Raw genomic sequence first — 24,730 nt, 5'->3', positions numbered from 1 at the left:
CACTAACACCAGTGAGGGGTGTCCACATTGGGAAGAATAACAAATATACACACAGTAAAGTAAAGTACAATTTTCCTTTAGAGCACACAGATATCACAGTCAGTCTGGGGCTGGTTTCTCCCTTTCTCTCCAGATCTCCAATAAGACTCCCCACTGGCACAGCTATAGGGTCCAGATCTCAGCCTAGTGGTCAAGCTAAAACCTCCAGCACCCTCTCTGTCCAACCAGTGCTTCGTGTCCCTGCCCAGGTAGCTGAGACACACCCACACTTTGAGATAATAGTTATATACAACCATACAGACACTCCTGGGGAAGCCTGGCACAGGTTCTCCAGCTATGCCCCTTCCTGCCAGTCTATAAGGTAGTACCAGCCGCCACCAACCACTAATACCAAATACCAAACACTAATAGCAGCTACTAAAAAGGTCCTTACCAAAGGGTGTCCAATTATTACTGTGCAATATTATTATCCAAATAGTAAGTGTGACCCATGGCTAAAGCTACTGGAGTGGCTTGGACAGTATCACTACATACGTGCAATGTACTCTACAGCTTAAATTATCTCTACACAAAACAGCCACAGTTGAAAGGTTTAAAAATATTTAATAATAAATAAGACAATACTTCTTACTTAACAGTGCTTGCAAGAGTTCAGAGATCACAGGAAAATCTTTAAAATAACACAGTAGAATAGTTCTGACATCAATACAGAAAAACAGCTAGACTAAACTTGCTTTTTTGTATTTATATCTAAGAGCAATCACAGTTCTAAATAAACTTTCATATAGAGCAAACCCGAGTACTGGTGAGTTGTTGTCAGCTTTAGACAAAATCCAAAATGCTCTGTCTCTCGCTCTCTCTCTCTATGAGACAGTCCTTTAAATTGATAATACATCCTGCTGACTCATTTTAGACTAAATCTTTCTTAACAATTCTAAAAATGCTTGACTTATCAGCTTTCTTACAGCAGAGTGCACTGTTGTTACATTTTTGCAGTTCAACATTTAATACAGTTTTCCTCTGGCTTTTATTAATATTTACAAAGACATAGAATTATTTACAAAATTCTATCTAACTAGGCTGGCAGCCTTCAAATATCTTCACATCCATTTTCAAGGAAGACTGACATTTGAGAAACAAGCAACAGTTTTATATCCTTCCAATGTTTTAGCAAATTTACATGCTATGGTTGCTTATGTTTTCTTCTTACTGACCATCAAACATTACAGTTACTTTCTCTCTCTCTCTCTCTCTCTCTCTCTCTCTCTGAGTGACCTGATGCAAGCCTTGCCAAGATCCAAGGAACATTACATTAGAGATTAGGATTATATCCTGGATGTAACAGATGGACCCTGGCATTAGAAATGTAGCCTTATATTTGGCTTTCTTGGGCCTTTGACATGTGTCTTCATGCTGTAGATATGCTGAGACATGGTCCCAAGTATATGTCTATTTTATACATTAGTAGCAAATACCTGGTCAAGCAAAGCAATTGCAAACCAGCATATTTTGCAGAGATAAAAATGGCAAACTTCACCACTGGCAATAAATTGCACTTATTATCCTGTTATAAAGATGACTGTGGTCTAATGCTTATTCACACACAATAAGTAGCCATTAAGTTTCTTGACCACCGCTCTTAGTTTTAAACATAGCAAATATTTACTGTTTGCTATTTACAATATGTGTGATAGAAATTATCCTTTAGTGCATCTAGGGAGTCTGAAATACAATTGTTCAAACTAAAATACTCAGTGAAAAACCTAAACACTTTTGTAATAGAAAACGTTAAACAGGACAAGAGATTATCCAAATTCTTTCCATTTTTATCAGCAAGTGGCAGCACTTCCTAGACATGCACGAATTTCAGCCTGTAGCCTGCAGTAATCTTTGTTTGGCATTAGCTCTGACTGAGGTATACAAGCAGGAGTTCCCCACTCAGACACTGCATCAGTAAGCTCATGCACTTGGACACTAGCCATTTGTCTTTATCTAGAACACACTCCTAGGATAGAAAAAACACTTTATTGTTAGATGAGGGAACCATTTTTTGAGGGTAATGACTGGGCCCAGACAACCTTCATTACTGGTTATGTCAAGGGTGACACTATGTTTCACAGAATTGCGATTTTTCCAAGTTTTGATCACAGCAGTAACACTTTCAGCCTAAGCACAATCTGCATGTGTGAAGTTCTAGTCATGTTTGTTACTCTATCACTGTTTTAGGTTAAACTCTCCTGCATGGCAGTAGGTTGTCGTTATGTTGATACCGACTTCAAAGAAAGGTTGGATTATTTCTTCCATGGTGAAAATGAAAATCTAGTTTAATCACAGACTTTTAAGGTGGTTCGTGCAGCTTTCACTACCACTCAGGAAGTAATCTGCACAAAGCAGGTCAGTTTAAAATTAAGGCTGATGTTTGCAACCTTAGTGCTAACAAAAAGTAAAGAAAACACAGAAGAAAACTTTACATTCAATTCTAATAAAGTGTTCAAATTAAACTTGTTTGAATAAAGTAACTAAATACTATTTATGAGCAGACACACTGAAAGTATGTCTTTGACATAACTCCAGTAAGAACTTCTGTTAATGTCTTGTCTTGTGTAAAGCATGCAGTTCTACTGATTATGTGGAGCAAATAGCCAATTGCTATATTCAGGTCAGGTAATAACAGCTTTCAGATTCATTGGCTGCTTGCAAATAATTGCTTTTGCAACCTTGTTCTCTATGGTAGGAACATATAGTTGTTTTAGAAACTTACCAGAAAAAGAGGAAAGGCTGGACACCATAAGTGTAGAAGTTCCAGTGGTTTCACTGTTGCAGTCTTCATTTTTGGGATATCCTGCAGGTATCTGCTGGCCAGTCTTATAACGCTCTTCTCTCCCCAGGACTTCAGACGATGGATGCCCTGCTCCCAGTGCGAGTATATCAGCAATATAAATACAGGATCAGCTGATGACATGTTCAAATCTTTCTTGCCCCAGCAGAATCAGAATAGAATCCTCTTCCTGGAGGACAGTGAACCAGGTTTTGACTCAGGCACTGGCCAGCTCCACCCTAAGGTGCCCAATCTAGGGGCTTACAAAACGGGAAGATATCTATTTTTATGGAAAATGAATGGAGGGTGAATAGATAGGGTTGTCACCCCAACACTAGGATAAGGTGTCCAAAAGAAAGGGTGAGGTGGGAGGGAACAAGGACTGCAAAAGATAAACAATTATGGCAAGATCCTAACACACCTGTACTATGTTCATCATAGTGTTCACTGTTGCAGCCTTCATTTTTGGGGAAATTCTCAAAGCAGTGAGACAGCGAAAGAGAGAGAGAGAAGGGAAGGTGGATTAATTATTTGTAGATCAGTCCTTGCAGTATAGCAGAGACAAATCCTACTCTATCTCTTGATGCAGCCTCTAGGCTGCAGTGCTTTGAAAAGGTGTGAAGAGAGGAGCAGGTTGCTACCTCGAGGATTATTTTGGGTGGAAGCTTCCCTATTAAAAGCTGTGATGGCAGCTGTAGCTCTAGTAGAGTGAACTCTGATGTGGCCTAGTACCTGCTTCCCATGGTGCTGATAATAAAAAGCAATACAGTTCATTAGTTACTGGAAGATGGTCTGTTTGTTTAGAGGTCCTTTCTTTTCCTTTTGCGGAGCAGACAAATAGATGATCAGTTTTTTTAATTATTTTGTTCAAAGCAAGTAAAATCGCATCTGTGTATTCATATTTAAGGAATGTAGAGTTCTTGCTCCTGAATTTTGTGGATTTATAAAAAAAACTTGGCACTGTTTGGTCTGATTCAGGATCAATTCAGTGACCACTTTAGGCATACAAGAGGAACTGGTATGTAATACCATTCTGTCTTGATTGAATGCTAATAAGGGATGTTCATAGGTTCATAGATTCATAGGTTCATAGGTTGGTACTAGGCTATCGGCCCTAGGGCCTATACAAGCCTAGCCATAAGAATTCCCTGGCTATTTCTTCCCACACTATTTACTTCCCTGGATGCCTGTGTAGCAGGGTGACTTACTTGATCCCCAGGGTGAATTTCCTTTCTCCCATCAAATCATCAAGGTTCCTTTTGAAGAGGGCCAAAGAGGCACTCTGATGGACATGTATGAGCAGTCTATTCCAGAGACTAGGGAGTCTCTGGGTCAGGAACCTATCCCTCCAGCATGTTTTGTTTATTGTGATGACAGGGTTTAGATCCCTGGAGCATGTGGCTCTGAGGGATTGGGATTTCTTTAAGTGTAGCATGTCCAACAGGTCTGGGTTTGACATGGCCTTGTATGTTAAGCAGAGATCGCCTCAGAGTAGATGATAAGCGACAGACTATAGCTGGAGTTTTTTAAGGCGGTCAGCAAAGGGCATCTGCTTTAGGCCTGTGATTCTTTTAGTGAGGTATTTCTGCGGCCTTTCCAGTTGTTGCAGATGTCTTGAGAGGTACATACCATATGGGGCATTGTATTCTATAATGGGTCTAAACAGGGATGAGTACAGTGGGACAATGACCTCCTTTTTTCTGGATGAAAAGTCCTTAGTGATGAGGTGTGCCACATAGAAGGATTTCCTGACTGTTGTGGTGATGTGGTTATTGAAGGTGAGGCCACTGTCCAAATGTGTCCCTAAGTCTCTTATCACACTTTCGGTGTTTAGTGTACTGCCAACTATGTGGTAATTCACGGGTACATGTTTTTTTCCCAAAGGGGATAACTATACATTTCTTGGCATTGGGCTTGAGCCCATGGTTCTGGCACCAAGCATCTGCTTCTGTAAGGCCCTTTTGTAGAGTATGCACATCATTTGGGGATTCAATAATGGCTCCTAGTTTGCAGTCATCTGCAAACTTTGTTAACCAGAGTCTCTTAGTGTTGGCCTGTACTTCAGAGAAGTAGATGCCAAACAAATGAGGTCCCAGGACTGAACCCTGAGGTACTCCACTTGTCACTTGTCTGGAGCTGGATTTGCAGTCAGCTACTTTTACAGTGTGGGTTCTGTCAGTAAGCCAGTTGACAACCCATCAAGTGACGTAGGGATTAATGCCCAGCTTAGTAAGTTTATCTATGATTCCAGAGTGAGGGATGATGTGAAAGGCCTTGGCGAGGTCCAGATAGGCTGTGTGGACTGCCTTACCCTCGTCCACAGCTCTGGAGACTGATTCAAAGAAGTCAGTCAGGTTCAGGAGACAAGATCGGCCCTTCATGAACCCACACTGGGTGGGGTCCAGTGTCTGAAGGTTACCAATGTCTTTGTTTATAAGTTCCATGATAATACGTTCCATGGCCTTGCAGATCAGGCTCGTCAGACTAGTGGGCAGTAGTTCCCAGGATCCAAGGTGGAGCCCCCCTTGCGGAGTGGGATAACTGTAGCTGTGCACCACTCAGTGGGCACAAAGCCTGAGGTGAGGGTATGATTAAACATGGCACTTAGGTAAGGTGCCAGTTCATTTTGTAGTCCATGTAGTACACAGCCCGTGATGTCATCAGGTCCCATGGATGCTGTATTCTTAACTTTGGGGAGTGAGTTTTTTACCCATGTGGCCGTTATTACCAGAATTTGGCAATCTTCCGATATTGAGATGGGCCATTTAGGGGGTGAGAGGGGGGTGAGGTTGACACTGAATTGATCTGCCAGGATATTGGCAGTATCCTTGGGATCAGTATATTTAATGCCATTCTGTTGTAGCTCAGAGCAGATCTGAGCATTGCAATTTAGATTCTTGACATAGTTATAGAATGCCTTGTGGCTGTCTTTGTAATCTTTGGCAATTTTATTTTTGTAACTAGCTTTGAAGGATTTTATGAGGGATCTCAGCTTCTTACTGAGGCTGGTGAGGGAGTTTTTTTACATCCTGGGATTTTCCTCTTTTCTGCAACAGTTTCTTCCTTTTGTTGTAAAGTTTGTTTATGGCACGGGACCACCAGATTAGCTTCCTTTTTTTGGAGGAGAGCATCTTGGTTCTATTTGGGATGGCATGATTCATGCATGAGTTGATGTGTTCGTACAGTGCCTTAGTGTAGGACTCAGCAGTCGAACTTTCAGTTCCTGTCTGCATGTGTGTCATGAAGTTTGTAACTTCTAACTTGAGTAACATAAAGTTGGCTGTTGTTGTTGTTGAAGTTGAATGTTAAACATATTGATCACTGATGCAGTAGCCTAAGTTATATGGATTATATCCTATCAAGGGTATAATGGCTGGCCAGCTTCCAAAGCTTTACGGCACATTCTACACATTCAAACTGTCAAGCAGCTCGAGCTAAGCTGACTAAAAGACAAGTTTGGGTCCAAGCCCTTCAGTGCTTTACTGCTACAGAAGAGTACACCCCTCAGAAGCATTTGAGGCTCAACACTAATAAGGGATGATCTTCATATTGATCACTGATGCAGTAGCCTACACTGTATGGGTTATATCCTGCCAATAATATAACAGCCGGCCAGCTTCCAAAACTTCAGAGCACAGGTGGGAAAGGGTCTTTCTTCAAGGATGTTTTTAATGTCAAAGAAAAAAAATGCTTGGAGTCCAGTTGTGGATCTTTCTTTCCTAAACCTGTTTGTGATAGTGCCCATAGTCAAAATGATGTCACTTCACAACTTCTTACCTCTTCTTCCTCATTCAGGTTTCCTTACAACATTAGATTTAAAAGATGCTTATAAACATATTCTAATTCATCCAGACTTCAGGCGCTTCTTAAGGTTCTGTGTGTCAGGATCACATTATCAGGTTTTTTTCCTTACCCTTTGGCTATCCACTACACTAAGAATGTTCACAAAGTGTCTAGCTTCAGTTATAGCCCACTGCAGGCAAGTGGATATCCACTTTTTTCCATAGTTAGATGACTTGCTTATCTTTGCAGAGTATTTTTCAAAGTGTCAGGAATCTCTCTATCTCTTGAGTGAGAGATCTCTTACACAAGCTGGGACTCAAACAGAACATTCACAAGTCTTTTTTGACTCCTGCTCACAGGATTGCATTTCTGGGATATCAACTAGACACCAAAGTCCAAAGAGCTTTTCTTCCACAGGGGAAAATAGATCTATATCTAGAGCTATTTCTAAGGTTTTCCACTCAGACTTTAGTCACTGCAAGGTAATATCTCAGGATTTTGGGTCTCATGGCTTCTATGATTCTCGTGATACTCCTGGTAAGACTCCATAAGAGAAAGATATAATGGCATCGGAAGTCTCTTCGGTCTTGGCACCAACACATATTATCTTTTCAGATCCCACTGCTGGGGTTTCTCAGAAGGGAAATCACTTGGTGGAACCAACAGATATTGCTAAATCCAGGTCTCCCTTTCTCTCTCCCTGTTCCAAAGCAGTCAGTTACCAAAGACGCCTTAGACTTTGCTTGAGGAGAAGTTTCATGAGGTATAAAAGTGCAAGGTGTGTGGGACACTAAGAACAGCTGCAACACATAAATATGAAAGAGTTGCTTGCCCTGATTAAGACACTCAACTCTCTGAATTACCTTTAGCCCCAGGTACCTGTTTACATTGTTACAGACAATACCATAGTAATGTAGTGCATTGACAAGCAAGGGGGACCGTGTCATAACCCTCTCTGTAGACTAGCCATGTTTGCTTAATATATAGCTTCATAACACACTCTCACGCTTGCATCCTACATTATGTCAGAGCAGAACTGTATGGCAGACAAACTGAGTAGGACAAGGGCAGACTCTCACAAATGGACATTAGATCAGGATGTCTTCCAAGATTTGACCCATCAGTGGGGAGATCTTTGCCTTCTCTCTGAACAATCATTTGGCAAGATTCTGATACAGAACCCCATGCAAGAAGGTCTGGAAGACAGATGCCTTTTCATTTCCTTGGACAGGAATGCTATTGTATGCTTTTCCACTAATATTTATGGTACTTCTGAAGATTCATAAGGAATATCCCAAGATCATTGTGGTGACTCCCTTCTGGCCCAAGCAACTATGATTCTCCCTTCTCTTGGAAATGGCCAGAGGGAATTACCACAAGCTTACTCGCAGACTGAATCTACTACACAGGACCAGGGTGTTTGATACACCCTGACATCAATCATCTTCAGTTGACTGCCTGGATGATAGAGTCTTAATTCCTTTTAGGCACCTGTTTTCTGATGACATGCAGCAGGTACTAATGGAGGCAAGAAAGGCTGCTACTAGAAAATCATATATTAGCAAATGGAAAAGATTTCATAGTTGATGCCAGCAACATAACCAGCACCCAATCAGGGCTAGCTGTTCTCTGGCTTACAATATTTGTTGAGTTACAATCCTATGGCCTTTCTTACGCCTCTTTCAAGGTTCATTTATCATCAATTTCAGCATGTCTGCCTGTGGATCCTCCTACTCAAATACATTTTTAATGTCAAAATATTTTTGAAAGGGGTTTGCATAAGAGGCTTTCAAGAAAACTGGTGGAATATCTTTAGGATCTTAATTTAGTTCTAAAGAAGCTAACATTTGCTCCTTTTGAACCAGTTAGCCTGGCTTACTTGAAGTTCTTAACACGGAAAACAGTTTTACTGATGGCTTTGACCTTTGCAAGAAAGGTATTTGAGTTGCAAGCTCTTATGGTGAGTCAACCCTACCTCATTTTCCACAAGGACGGGGTTTCTTTGAAAACTAACCCTTCTTTTATGCCTAAAGTCGTATCTAAGTTTACTTTAAGACAAGCTATCCATCTCCCGTTTTTCTGTCCTGAGCGTAAAAATGAATGAGAAAGGATATGCAATATCTTGGATATCCACAGACAACTCAGGTATACCTTGACAGAACAAAATATTTCAGATCTTTGAATCAGTTGTTCACTTTTTGTGAGGGTAAGAAGAAAAGATAACCTGTGTCAAAGCAGACTATTTCTAAATGGTTGTCTAAGGCTATTACCTTTTGATACACTCACCACAACAAAACTATTCAAGGCAAGGTCAAGACCCACTCTTCCAGGGCCTTGGCTTCATCTATGGCTTTTTGTCTGGTACAGAAGAACAACAGTGTTATGGCTAGTTACCTAGCGGTGTAAACATTAGCTCTAGATGATGGTCACTGTTTATGTGACACCCTGACCCCATGTGCAACTATGTTAAAAAGAGGGTTATAGATTGATGGATGGATAGTATATGAAGATGCAGGAATAGATTGGTTTCCTTATTTTTGTTAGGTAAGATCATCAAGATGTGCAGACTTTGGATGCTGCAATCAGCCCACACATCTTTTTTTGGCTTTACACTTTGTACTAGATTTGTGTATTTATTCTGCTCACTTTTGGCATTTGGAGGTCTAAGGCTTCTATTTTGTACTACATAGGGACAAGATAAAGGATTTCAAATTACTGGGACACCCTATCACCTCATCTAAAGATTATTTTTCTACAGAAGTATGAAAACTCTTCTCCCAATTTTATTTACTACTCTTAGAAATAATTGCATTAGTTCTAATTTTGATGGATTACTGACCAAGGCCACCCTAATATAGGCCAAAGTTTGAACACTTTTTTCATGTTCCATGGCTCTGCAGATAGCCCACACACCACTATAGCGTTCTGTTTTTAACTAAATCTAGGATACATTTCCATGTCGTTCCCTTTTCCACCTCTCATCTTACTTTCTGGTGTTAAATAAGTCTTTCATTTTGGCTGGTTTGTTTGGCAACTAGTAATTACCTGTATTTGACTGTATCCCAGATACATTGTTATGAGTCCCAAACTGTACCTTGAGATATTTTGCAACTCTAATTCCTCTCTCTTTCTTTGGATTTAAACCCCTAGTTAATAGTGGAACACACTTTTTCAGTTACACCCCCCCACACACACACACACACATAGTCCCAGACTACTGCATGCTTAGCCTGAGTGTTTCCATTAGGTTTCACTTTGCAAAGGTCTGAGTTTGTTATAGCAAATACAAGAGGACAATTTTGATTGACTCCTATCTTTCCTGACTAAGGAGGGTTGTAATTTGTATAACCTTTTCTAATTATTTAGTTCCTTAGTTTGGTAGTGACTCTTTTTCATGTAAATCATGAAGTTTGACAATATTCTGTCCCTTTAGGACAAAAATGTTACACTTTTGAGTTCTATGGTCTGTAAAGCTGTTAAAAAACACGATGTTAGCCTGGCTCTATGGTGTAGATGAACAGAATCTTGACTGTCTCAGAAATAATTAAAATATATATATATATATATATATATATATATATATATATATACATAAAAAATTGTTTGATAATAGAAGATGGAAGTTTCAGCTGATGAATAATAATATCATCGACTATCAGCTGATGACAGTTGTCCAGGTGGCACAAGCTCTTCTCAAGGGCTATACCCATAATTAGAATTAAGGAAGGTGTAAGATGCACATGCTGATTATCCTTTTAGTTATGTATGATCCAACGGAAAGGCAAATGCAGATTATCCTTTTAGTTCATAGGTTCATAGGTTGGTACTCGGCTATCAGCCCTAGGGCCTATACAAGCCTAGCCATAACAATTCCCTGGCTATTTCTTCCCACAATATTTACTTTAATACTTAGTTATGTAGGATCCAATGGAAATGCAAATACTGATTATCCTTTTAGTTATATATGACCCAAAGGAAAATTCCACTCACTCACCTTAGCTCATCTGAATATACGTAGTATCTGTAACAAAATTGCTCAACTCCATGCTCTCCTTGATGTCAACCAATTTGATATCCTTTGCCTATCAGAAACATGGCTAAAACCTTCTATTAAAGATAATGAAATCACCCCACCTGGATATAAAATCATAAGACTCGACCGCCCAAAAAAAAAGGGAGGAGGTGTTGCAATTCTTTATAAATCACAGCTACAAATCACCACTACAAACCTGAACCTCCCCTTAGTCAATAACGCCGAACTAATATGTTCTAAACTCCAACTAAACTACAGCAAAGCTATTTACATAATTTGTATATATCTCCCCCTAGGAAATAACATTAACGCTCTTGAGTCCATCCTTAGTTGGCTCTCTTCTAATGTTCCACAAGAAACATTAATCCTAGGTGACCTAAACATTGATTGGAATTCTTGCAACAACTCAAACCCTACCTTCCACATTAACCTACATGGCTTCTCTCAACTTATATCAGGCCCTACCAGAACTAATAAAATCAATAACAATGAAACCACATTAGACTGGATACTTACAAACACTCCCCAACAAACGTATAACTCTGGCACCCTACCAGATGACCTAAGTGATCACTCATTAACTTATATTATTAGAAAAAAAAGCGACATAACTTTTCCAACCACTTTCCGAACACTACGTTCAAAAAAGCTATTTAACTCAGAACTTTTTCTAACAGAACTAAAGCAATGTAACTGGACCCCTCTAAAGATACTCCCTCTTAATGATGCAGTACAATACTTCAACTCCACATTCTTATCTATTCTAGACCAGCATGCTCCAACTCGTACTATCAGAACCAAAACCAAACCAGCCCCCTGGCTTAGCAAGGATACTAGACACAAAATCATTACCAGAAACAAAGCCTGGACTAAATGGCGTACTACCAAGTCCCAAGCTGACCATCAAACCTTCAGAGAATGTAGAAACAACACAAAAAAAGCCATACTGTTAGACAAAAAGAACTACTACCTTCATTTACAACAAACATCCAATAAGGAACCAAAAAAATTCTGGTCCACCATCAATTATCTTCTATCCCCAGGCCAAACTATTACACCCAACCCACAACACTCTAACCCTGACAACCCTATACAAACAGCAAATGCCTTTAACTCCTTCTTCACTAATACTATACAAAATCTTGCAAATCACCTATCTCCCGAAACCTCAAGGATACTTCCTTCTTCTGTAAATATACCCTGCTCATTTCACTTTCTTCCTATTTCTACATCATATATTTCTTCCTTGCTACAAAAACTTAAACCTACCACCCCCTCCGCAGACAAACTCCCTGCCGAGTTCCTGCAAATAGGAGCTAAAGCCATTGCATATCCCATTTCTATATTAATAAACAGATCCATCAGTGAAAAAACTGTCCCTGAAATCTGGAAAATATCTCATATTATCCCACTACATAAAGGAGGAAACTCCAATGATTTCTCTAACTATCGTTCCATAGCTTTACTATTCCCTATTGCCAAAATCATGGAAAAATGTATCCATAAACAACTCCTTAACCATCTTCTCCAACACAACCTACTTGCCAACTGTCAGCATGGTTTCAGACCTTCACACAGTACTACCACTGCACTGCTCTCTTTCACCAATACCATAAACTCTAACCGCAACAAAAACAGTCTCTCTTCAGCACTATTCATAGACTTATCCAAAGCCTTTGACATGGTGAATCACCAACTACTCTTGCACATTCTCTTCTCTCTCTCACTTGATCCCTACAGCATAACTTGGTTTAAATCTTACCATGAAAACCGCCAACAAGCAGTACTCTGGAAAAATTCACTATCTGACCACCTACCTTTCTCTCTAGGTGTGCCACAAGGCTCCATCATCTTAGGACCACTTCTATTTTCCATCTTTATCAACGACCTCCAAACCGCTATCCCTCATACTACCTGTATTCAACATGCAGATGACTCCACTATAATCTGCACAGCTACCTCTCAAACTGAACCTCAGACTCTTACCCAAAAAGCCTTTAACACAGTAGAACAATGGTTCTCACAACGTTGCCTCCTACTTAACCCCAAGAAAACTAAGCTTCTACTCTTTTCACCAACACGAAATCACATCCCCCTAAATTTCACTATTACTTCCAACAACAGTACTAGTATTTCTCCAGACACCACCACAAAATTATTAGGAATTACTATAGACAATAACCTTAATTTTGAAAATCACATTAACACTACCATAAAATCTGTGAACAAAAAAATAGGTAGCTTATACAGAATCAAACCCTTTCTTACTCCTGCCACTAGAATTACCCTAGCCAGAACTCATCTGATCTCTACTCTACTTTATGCTTGCCCTATTTATACCAATCTCTCAAAAAAAAATCTCAATAAATTAGTTATATGCTACAATAACATTGCTAGATTTGCCCCATTCAGGACACATCATTGCCTTAATCTTAGACAACTAGGTTGGCTTGAACTTCCCAATCAGATTCAACTACAACAACTTATAATAGCTCACAAAACTCTGTACCAACCTACAAAAACCTCAATACTCAATAACCTTATTACCCCTTATTATAACCTTAGACATCTACGGTCTTCTAAAAACTTTTGATCAGCACCACTAGACCCAATAACTCTGCAGGTGACTGCTTGTTCTCCAACTCAGTAGGAAAAGTATGGAATAAATTACCCTCAGACATCTCATCTCTGACTTCTCTCCCTCTGTTCAAAAAAAATCTCAAAAAGTATCTCAATAAAACATGGCTATGCCCCTGCACTAACCCAGACTAACCCTGCTTTTTCCTTCCCTGTCATCCTTCCTTCCACCTCAACCCAATTACATCCAATAACTTAGTAGGGGACTCTCAGCTGCTCAACTTTCCACTATGATTTGGAATAAAAGACCCACTGCCTACTTACCCTAATGTCTCTCCCTTTCCTTCATAAGAGTATCCCTGCCTCTCTTTCATAACAGTAACTATTCTACTTCCTCTATGAAAAAAATCTAATCCTTAAACTCTACCTATACTATCCCTGATACCTTTCCTATCTTTCCTTCATCTCTGTTCACATTTATTTTCATTTAATATGTTTTTATAATGATGCTAAGCACATCACACAGTAACTGATTTTCTTTATTTCACATGTGTAAAGAGTACTCTGTTATGAATATCACATAGCCTGTTACATTTACTCACTTAAAAAAAAAAAAAAAAAAAAAAAAAATGTTCCTGTTTTCATTACATCTCCTTTTATTTTTAATGTTACACTTTATTAATTGATGTACTAATAATTTGGAGCTTTTCTCCCCGGGCCTCTACTGAAAATGGACATATATCCAGCTAGACTAGCCCGGTCAACAAATGTAAAATAAAATAAAATAAATAAAATCGTTTTTGTGAGAAACTAACATGGATCTGAAAGAGGTAGAAAAAGGACCATGTTGTTCTCAAATGAAGTGGAATCAAATTTTATGGAAAAGCATTTTAGAAGTATAAATAAATACATAGAATGAACACAAATGGAGCCAGTTAAAGTGAGAGGACCCAGGAAAGGTGATCAGAAAGGCCAAAGCCCAAATTAAAGAAAATATAATTCAGTAAGTAAGGGATGTAAATCATTTTATGGAAATAGCCAAGAAAGAAGAAAAAAAAAATAAATCCCAATAAAATGGTTTGGGTGAAAATAAAAAAAAATATGATGGAAAGTAAGGCTCCTAAATGATTGCTTTTTCTTGTTAATGTCCACAAAGAAGAAAATAACAGTTCAGTAAGTCATGCTGGTAGATGTACCCAGGAATTTTACTATGGAAAGAACCCTGAAAGAACTCCAGAAATTAATCTTGGACAGTGCAATAATATCTGAACTAATTCACCCCAGAATTAGAACTAAGGAAAGAAATGGTAGTGCCACTAACATTTTTAACAAACCACAGATGAAGATGAAGGTTTTACAAAAGGGCAGGGATGGTCTTAGATGAAATGCAACCTTAAGCAAATAGCTCCATGGACCACCTGCTACCTACTGTTAAAATACACAGACAGACACACACACGCACAGACAGACACACACACACACACACCCACACACACACACACACACACACACACACACACACACACACACACACACACACACACACACACACACACACACTCACACCAGTGCCCCACTGATTTCCATCTGTTCTGGCATTCCCATACCATCCAGACAGATTATTTATTTTTTGTTCTTCCAGCCTGTCTGATTCTTCAGCTTTTTCTCCTGTATTTCAACAGACCCTAAGTGGCTGAAACTGCAGAGTAATAATTGTGCTGAAAATAACTGAATTGAGCCTGGTTGGTGGTATTTGCTCTAAACAGAAAAATGGCAGCAGTGGTGTACCACATGGCTCTCTCAAGGATCCCCTTCTCTTTGGTATGTATTTTTGTGACATAAAAGTCAACATTAAGGGACTATGGCTAATTAAGTTTGCTGATTATTGCAAACTGGGGTTTACTATCAGATCTTGTTCTGGTACCCAAATTCTCTAACAAGGGTAGGGCCAAACAAAAAGAGACATAGCTGGCTCCTCAGGTGAAAAATTGAACAATACCTTTGTATGCTGCGCCTCGCCAGATCCTCCTCAGTACTTCAACTGAAGAGCAGAAAAAAAGGACTATTATTTTTTAACCATAGTAAAATAATTGGTGCAGTTTAACCCGCAAGAAGTACTAAAGTGCCTTGATGTACCAGTATTCAGAAATACCAGTATAAAAGAAGAATGCAGGAATTGCAATTCCCAATTGCAAACCCTAAAATCTTGTACCTGCGCTTGCTGCCCCCCTTGCACTGCTGTTTCTATATTTCTGCAAACAAATGCTTGGTGCATTAATTATGAGCTTACCCTCAACATCAAGAAATGCATCATAGTTTCTTTTGTTACATCTAGCATCACTACTGATTATCATATAGATAGCATTCCACTTGAAGTCATCAAGGACTTGAGTAGAAGTGTTGATAACAGAATCTCCTTTTACAACCATGTCTGTGTGGAGATTAGCTAATCCCTCAACTTTGTATAAATTAAGCTTTGTGGTATCTCTTCAAGGTCAAAAGTTATAGTCCCACTTTAATAATTTCTAATTAGACCCATCATTGAAAATATGCACTCTTTGGCATGTATCTTGCTAAGTCCCTAAACCAGGTTGTGAGATCTCAAAGTTTGCTCACCAAAACAATCTCAGATCTCGTTGCCCTTAGTTACTCTGATAGACAAAAATACCTATCTCTTTACGCAGAGTCACATTTGCTCCTGAGGAGTGGTCTCTGTTTAGCTTCCCATTCCACGAACAACCCAGCACTCTTTGAACTTCTTCACCTAAATAGAACCAGTGGCAAAGCAAACAGCCATTATAGAAACCTTAACCTATACTTATATGTCAACACCAGTAAATGACATGGCAGATGCCTAGGCCAATGTATATCCCATTTCAGGAATAAACTGATGTTAGAAAAATATGTATTAATGTGTGTATGCTTAATGCAAATTAGTAGTTAAAAGAGTTAACACGTTTTTCATTCTATTTTATATGCACTGTTTTATATACAAATTGAGTTTCATATCAGAACTGAAAAAGATGCTTTTTGAAATTGCAGTGTGCTTTCTGAAACTTGCAAGATGCCCTCTGACCTAGTAACTGCTAGCACAGCAATATTCATGTTTATGCCTTTTGGAAATGTACTTGAGAAGCAGGTGCTTATCTTCTAGGTCAGGAATGAATGAATGAACAATGCTATATCCTGTAAATGTAATGGTTCTAAACAATCAGCTCTGTTCGAAGTATGAGAACATGTACAGCTGCAGAAGCTTAGAGATAAAGTAGACAAAGGATTATTAGAGAAATGAACTGCTAGCTTTGTGCTTGAATTAGCCATAGTACCTTGAATGGTAACATAACATGTATCTAACCGGTGGTAACCAAGACCACATTGTTTTCCTTAGGAAGTTTCTCACAAAAATTGATAAATCAGCAGAAATTCATGAAAATGGTGGTCAACAAGTGATGATGAAAAGACTTGTAACTTGCTACATCAGCTTGGTAGGCAATGTCTTATTAGAAAGTGTATAAAAATGAAAGCATTTCCTGTTTTTGGTTAGACAAACTCTGTAATAGCACGTTTTTGTCTCCTTGCTGCAAGATTAAAGTGCCTTAACCTGAACCTTCCGTGTTTTGATCATTTTTTAAAGTATATTTTTCCTTTGACAGCTGCCCTTACCTATCAAGCAGAGAACTTCCCTAGCAACTTTAAAGCCAGTCAGGATACCTGGATGGGTGATTGCAAATTTTCACTGGGGATATGCTGATGAAGTCTGCTTAATGAGAGAAATTGTTAGTCTCCCACAATACTGGATAATATGTTTGAGCTTCTCTATGGTCTCCTTTGGTCATGAGCTTAGTGCAAATTTAAGAAGCTGTGAAAGGTCAAATGGCAACAGTCATATATTTTAAGTTATTGTTGTCAAACATATATGAAGTATGCTTCCTTACTCCTAGACTAAAAGACAGTCACCTTCTGTGTACCCCCTGATCTTAGACTGGGAGAAAATAAAAGAACAAATGGGCACACTAATATGTTTCAACTTGATGCTGTCAGACACATATAAACATCATTCTACTTTACCTCTACCTCTAAAAGATGGCCACAAGTTTACAGTTGTGATGTTTGGTTGGGAAAAAGGTAAAAACATAATGGCTGCAGTCATTTATTTATTTTCACTTTTATTTACACATTGTTGACTGGGTTAGTCCCACTAGGCTAATGGCCTATTTTCAGGGAAGACCTGAGGTGGTATTCATACTGACTAGGTGAAATCTAGCCAGGTTACTGCGGAACTTCCACTGCCTTTTACTCTTTGGGGATGCTAGATGGTGCTGGGGGCTACTACAGAAGCAAGGAAGTGGTTTAAGAGAAGCAACAGCATGGAATAGGAGAGAAAAGCTATGAAAAGTTTGGAGGTGCAAAATGAGAATTTGAAGACAATTTAGTACAATATGGAGAATCAGACTGCAGATAAAGATTCCTGTGTGATGGATGATACTAACGAGCAGCATTTAACTATCACAATGGAAAATGAAGCAAGAGAGTCCAATTGGAGTGGTGGATAACAGAACTGGCATCAAGAAGACTTGCTGCAGATGTTTTGTTAAAAATAATCATGCAGAATGATCCCGGTAAATATTTTATTGTTTCATGGGATGAGATAACAAATAACTTTTTTGGAAGTCCTGAGAATCGTAACAGAGTTGGGAGGGTGGCCTAATGGTTAAGGTGTTTGCCTTACAAACACAAGGTGTAGGGTGTGAGTCTCACAAGGGATAATTGGCTAGGCCTAAAATGGCTCACAAGGGCAGTTAGCCTAGTACTAACCTATGAACCTATGAACCTATGTGGACAAGGAATGTGGTGATGAGGCAGCAGACAAGGCAGTAGTTAAAACCTAAATAGCAGTAACAGAAAGTAAAGGAGTAAAGCAGCAATAATCTGAGAATGAGTCCAGTTTTGTGATAGCAGAGAATGCAGTAGTTAAGACATATGTAGCAGTGACAGCAGGTGAAAAAGGAGAGCAGCAACAAACTGTATGTAAAACTGTTTTTAAAAAGAAGACCAACTGTGAGAATAAGAACATGAACAGCTACTGCTTTTGACTTTAACTGTGTGAATTTGTTAAAATGTATCTGCATGATATTTTTCCACTATGGGCAATATTGCTCATGCTTGGTATTATTTGATATGTATTTGTACTTGTACTTTTATTTTTATTGGACTGCTTTCTTTACTGTAATCTGTTTCATGGAGCTTTTCTCCCTGGGCCTCCACTGAAACGGGCTCTCTGGGCCCAGTGGACTTCCCTGGTAATCAAACTGGAAATAAGTACTAAATGATAAAACAAAAACAAGACTATAATAGATATTATATATGAGTCAATTTGGTAAATGTTCTGGGATTTAAAGCTCAAGAAAATTGGTCTTTTATACATATGGGGACAGAAAAGTTTTGTGACATAACATTTGGAACCGAAGGACTGATGATGACTTTTTTGGAATTGCGTAACAAAAAGGATATTAAACCATGGAACAATTATTTGTTTACTAGTAGTAACTTAAATGTAAAAAAAATGTTACTTTACAGTATAGAATTAATGAACTGGACGAAAATGTTAAAAATGCATATGCAGGGATTCTGTGAAACTGTTAATAACATTGTGTAAGTCAGAGATGAGAGAAACTTATGGAATTGAGGGTGGAAGTTGGAAGCTGTTTTGAAATGTGAAAACATGATAAAATGGTTGCCAGGTATTATTTCTCTGACTGGTCATAAACAAATGTTAAGATGCGCTGTCCAGCCTAAATCATGTTTTTTTTTTTGAGGGGACTTTTCTCGTTTAATTAATGATTGCGGCAGGATACAATGTAATCACTGTGTGAAGACTGAACATACAGTAAGAAGGCGTGTACATGAATGCAAACTGTATAAGAAAGGGACACTTTTGGAAGGACTGTCAAGTGGAAACAAATAATAAACAAGAAGAGGAAAGGGAAGAAAACATACATGAGGAAGGACAACATTTTAGAGGTGAAGTAGGTAAAGAATAAACTGTAGAAGAAGAAAAAATATGGAGGGAAAAAAGGAGGAGAGATTTTGCATCCACAAAGTGAGGTCAGGAGAAAGGAATAACAGTAAGAATTGTTTTTAAGCTCTAGCTTGTGAAAATCTAATTTTAATGATCAAGAATTATTTGTACATAAACCCAGGAAAAATATTTTATAGTGGTAAACGTAAAGATAAAAAAACTGAAAATTTTCAAATGTTTCTCCTAAACTTAAAAAGAAGGAAAAGCAATAATTTTAGAGTACTTTCAGTAAATATGAACACTATTATTAACACTTTGTTTATAAGCTAAAACTGTTTACTGCACTTGCTAGTTTAAGTTTTGCCTAAAAGTTAAACTACAGGCTAATACACTCAAGTGTACTAGCTTTTGATAGCATTTAGTCGAAAATCATAGCATTTATTGTGTTTTCTGCTTTTCTGTAAAAAAAAAAAAAAAAAATATCCTTGTTTTCCATACTTTCCTAACTAGTGTTCCAGAGACCAGATTTTGCTGATCCCTGGGCTTTGTCTTGGTTCTTGTGTTTCTCCATTTTCCTTGTTTGGTCAGGGGGAAGTTTCTTTACTCACCAGTGAGAGTGGGGAGTACTGAGCTGCCTGTTTGTCCTTAGAGGAGTGGTTTAAGGCAGTAACTTGTAGTCTATTGGCCATTTTGGGTCATTTCCTGTCTTTTCCAGCCCCCTGCTATAAAGCGCATTTTAGCGCGCTTTAGCGCGAATTAGCGCGATTAGCGCCACTGTTGCACACTAGGGCAGCGCCGGTTAAGCAGGTTTAAACTATTCGGGCTACCTAAAGTCCACTCTTCAAATTTTTCCTTAAAACTACCTTCCTCGAACTATACTACTGATCTAATCAGCGTATCCTATAACTAAAAAGATCATCTCTACTTGACTCCAAGTAGACTATTCTCTATCTGTTAAACCTAGCACTTGCTCCTACAGTACTTATTACCTTGATACGGCACTCTTGTCATAGATAGTACCCCAAAACGGCAAACCCCCATTTCTCGGTCACCCAAGTCCCCCGGAATCTCTTTTAAAGTTTTTTTGTCTATTCCTTCTAGCATGTCGAGGGATCAGTTGCTAGTGTCCTCTCCTGCTCAGCTGGTGAACCTGGGAATATTGAGGCAATGTTACAATTGCCTCATGTACACAGACAACCCTCTCCTCCTCCCACAAAACACAAATACATGCGAGAGATGCAACTATACGGCCAAACTGGAGGCTGAGCTCTCTCAACATAGGACTGGCAAGACCAGTCAGGAGGAGAAGGTTACCACACACACTATAGACCCAGTCTCACATAGTACCATCACAACCTCAAATCATACACATAAACACACAAAGACATACTGGAGGCTCTGATCAAAATCTACCAAAACAGCAGAGGCCACCAAAGCAGACACCCAAACAACCACCACCTCAGAACACAACACCTGCAACACATAGACCTCACAGTCAGAGTGTCAAACAGTCACAGCCCTTAAGGCCAAACACAATGCCAGACACACTAGTCATTGGTGACTCCATAGTCAGACACACTGACGTCCCGCTCACCAGACTGAGTAAGGAGAAGGTCACAGTAAGCTGCCTGTCGGGTGCTAGAATCCGCCACATAACGCAAACACTCAGGTCTCTCAACAGCAGGTACAAATACGACTCAGTCATTGTCCATGCTGGTGTAAACGACCTGAGACGTACCTCCTTGGACTACATGAAAAGAGACATTGAGGAGCTCTCTGATTATGTAGCCCAGGCAGGTATGACCCTGACCATGAGCAGTATCCTACCTTCACCAAGAATGATGCCACAATACAGAGATAAGATGATCAGCTTTAACAATTGGCTTAAACTCTGGTGTCATTCAAAGGGAATCCAATGTCTGTCTGCCTGGGATGACATGCTGGACAAGCCACGCTGCTTCGCAAGGGACGGCTTGCACCTGTCACCCTGGGATTCGGATATTGGCAAAGGCTCTTGCCACCCCATAGTGCCTTTTTAGGCAAGGCTCAAATTCTAAACCTCCCACCCTAGAACACAAAAAGGAAAAAACTAAGGGTAATGCTGCTCAATGCCAGAAGTCTAAATCTCAAAATGCACGCACTTGAGGCCCTTCTCAGTATGGAGAACATCGATGTCTGTGCTGTGACAGAAACCTGGTTCAAGGCTCCTGAGAGCACCCCAGCACTATCAGGTTTTACCTCATATCATGCGTTCCGGCCCCAAAATCCGGACAATACCAAAAAAGGGGGGGGGGTATCCATATTCATCAAGGACACCCACACCTCAAGACTGGTGGCAACGCACGATGCATCGGAGACCATCCAGGTGCAATTAACCATAGGCAAGACTGCGCTGCAAATTGTAGCATGTTACAGGCCACCCTCACAAACTCAGGAACCTCACATGGCCTTCCTGAAAACACTAGAGGGGATAAATGTATCACCAAACACCATCATACTAGGTGACGTCAATTACCCTAATATAGACTGGGAACACTACTCAAGCCCAAACACCCTAGCCCAAAAGTTCCTGGAATTCATAAACTCAAATGCCATGGAACAACTAGTCACCATGCCCACAAGAGGAGAAAACATACTTGATCTCATCATCACGAACATGGGAGCACAATGTTCAACACCGGAAGTATACCCCTCACTGGTGAGATCAGATCACAAACTAATCTCGCTAGAGGTCCTCATCCCACCCCACCTGAAATAAAAAGACCACAGTAAAGAACTTCTAAAGCCGACTTCACACTTCTAAAGACTAGTGTGGTCTCCTTTAAGGCCCCGAGCGGGAAAACAGTTCTCAAGCCGCTGAATCACTTACAAATGCCTTCTACCAGCACCTGCAGGACTGCATGGACAAGGCAATCCCAAGCAAAACAAAGACTCTTTGTACCAAAGGCAAGCGTCCAGTCTGGTGGACCCCAGCCATAAACAAACTTTACAACAAAAGGAGGAAGCTACTACAAGATAGAGCAAAATCCTTAAAAGGTAAGACACCCTTGATCACTATAAGTAAAAAACTAAGAGCTCTCATAAAATCATCCAAAGCAAATTTTGAGAGAAAAATAGCTAAAGACTCAAAAGACAATCATAAGGCCTTCTTTAGCTATGTTAGAAACTTGGGAGGAAACTCCCAGATATGCTCAGAACTAGTTCAAAATGATGTGAAGATTACTGATCCTACAGACATTGCCAACATACTGGCTGACAGGTTCAGTGCAAACTTCTCCCTCCCCCAAAAGGAGAGATATCTATACCAAACGATTGCAGCCCCCAAACATCTCTAACGCCCAAGTGAGAACTGCTCTCTCCAAAGCAAAAAACACAGCATCCATGGGACCTGATGGTGTCCCCGGCTGTGTGCTCCACGAACTCAACGAGGAATTAAACCCACAGCTAGGACAGCTGTTTAATCATAGTCTTACCTCTGGATACGTACCCAGGGAGTGGCGCACTGCAACTGTGGTCCCACTTCACAAAGGCGGTGCCTCCACCGACCCTGGAAATTACCGGCCCATTAGCTAGACAAGCCTTATCTGCAAAGCCATGGAGAGGATTATAATGGACCTCATAAACAAAGACATAGGGAATTTGCAGACTTTGGATCCAACCCAGTTTGGCTTTGTCAAAGGCAGATCATGCCTTTTAAACTTGGTTGACTTTTTCGAAACAGTCACCAAAGCCATTGATGAGGGAAAGGCAGTCCATACAGCCTACCTCGATCTGGCGAAGGCCTTCGATACAATACCCCACTCGGGTATCATTGAAAAACTCATCAGCTTAAATGTTAACCCATACATCACAAGATGGGTTGCAAACTGGCTGAGTGACAGAACCCACAGGGTCAGAGTTGCTGGTGCCATGTCAGACTCAAAGCCTGTCACAAGTGGTGTCCCACAGGGCTCAGTCCTGGGCCCACTCTTGTTTGGCATCTACTTTTCCAAGTACAAGCAAACACAGGAGGGTTATGGCTGACAAAGTTTGCAGATGACTGCAAACTGGGCGCCATAGTAGAAAACACATCTGACACAGATATCCTTCAGAAGGGTCTCACAGAAACGGATAACTGGTGCCAGAGCCATGGCCTAAAGTTAAATGCCAAAAAATGCATAGTCATACCCTTCGGGAAAAACAAGGTTACCCCTAGCTACCAAATAGGTGGCAATCCACTGAGCACAGAAGAAGTTATCAGGGACCTGGGGACCCAGGTTGATAGTAGTCTGTCATTCAACACTCATGTAGCTAAAGTAGTTAGGAAGACCTTCTACATTGCCCACCTTATCATGAAGGGATTCTCATCTAGATCAAGGGAGGTCATAGTCTCCCTATACTCATCACTCATCAGACCAATGATTGAGTACAATGACCCATTCGGAATGTATCTGACCCGGCACTTGCAGCAGCTGGAGAGGCCACAAAAGTTCCTCACCAAAAGGATAAAGGGTCTCAAAAATCTGTCCTATGCTGCCCGACTGAAAGAACTCCAGCTCTATTCAGTCGCTTACCGCTTGCTCAGAGGTGACCTTTGCCTAACATACAAGGCCATGTCAAACCCAGATTTGATGAATATGCTTCACCTCAAAAATCTAGATCCGTCAGAACCACAAGGGCGGAGACTTAAACCTCGACACGGCTATTAATAGGACGTGCTGGAGGGATAGATTCATCACCCAAAGACTCCCTATGCTGTGGAACAAAATCCCGGTATATGTGAGGCAGAGCACCTCGCTGGCCTTGTTCAAGAGAAATCTTGACCAATGGATGGGAGATCGCAGATATACCCCAGGGATTACCTCAGTGTCACTGCTCGACAGAGGCACAGCAAAATAATGGGTATAGTTCCCCATACTAAAGGGGTGGCGTAAGCCACAAAACGATGGGCTAGGCTTGTAAATGCCCTCGGGCAGATAGCCTAGTATGAACCTATGAACCTATGAACTTTAAGAAGGATAGTGATACTGAAATGGTTTGCTAAATGTGATATGGATGTTGTTACATTAGACAATTTAAGATTCACAAGTGAAGAAAGACTGCAAAGAGAAAAGTTGTGAGGTGGCCATATAGCATTGATCTTAGGAAATGAAAGCTGTTCTGGAATGGCTGCGTTTTGTAAAGAAACAGTAAAAATGCTAGAAGCAATATCAGTAGGGATGAGAAGGCTAACTGCCAGGTGGAGAGCAGATTTTATAAATTATAATGTAATGCATATACAAATAGTACAGAAATAGAGAATCTGTTTCATTAAATACTAGACTATGTGGTGGTTAACACGAACATTATTGTTCCAAGATAATTTAGATGCAATTTAAGGAGAAGATGTAAAAAGAAAGGGCAAGATGTAAAATACAGGAAGTGATAAAATGTGGTAAGTTACCTATGTGTAATAAAAAAAAATCAATAGACTTATAGAAGGGGACATTTGAATCTGAAATTGATTATTCTGCATTATCAG

The sequence above is a fragment of the Protopterus annectens genome, chromosome 8.part0 (genome assembly GCF_019279795.1).
Source record: "Protopterus annectens isolate FY-2018-M chromosome 8.part0, PAN1.0, whole genome shotgun sequence".
NCBI classification, from domain to species: Eukaryota; Metazoa; Chordata; order Ceratodontiformes; family Protopteridae; genus Protopterus; species Protopterus annectens.
The sequence above is the reverse complement of the archived record's forward strand: the minus strand, read 5'-3'. Positions refer to the sequence as shown.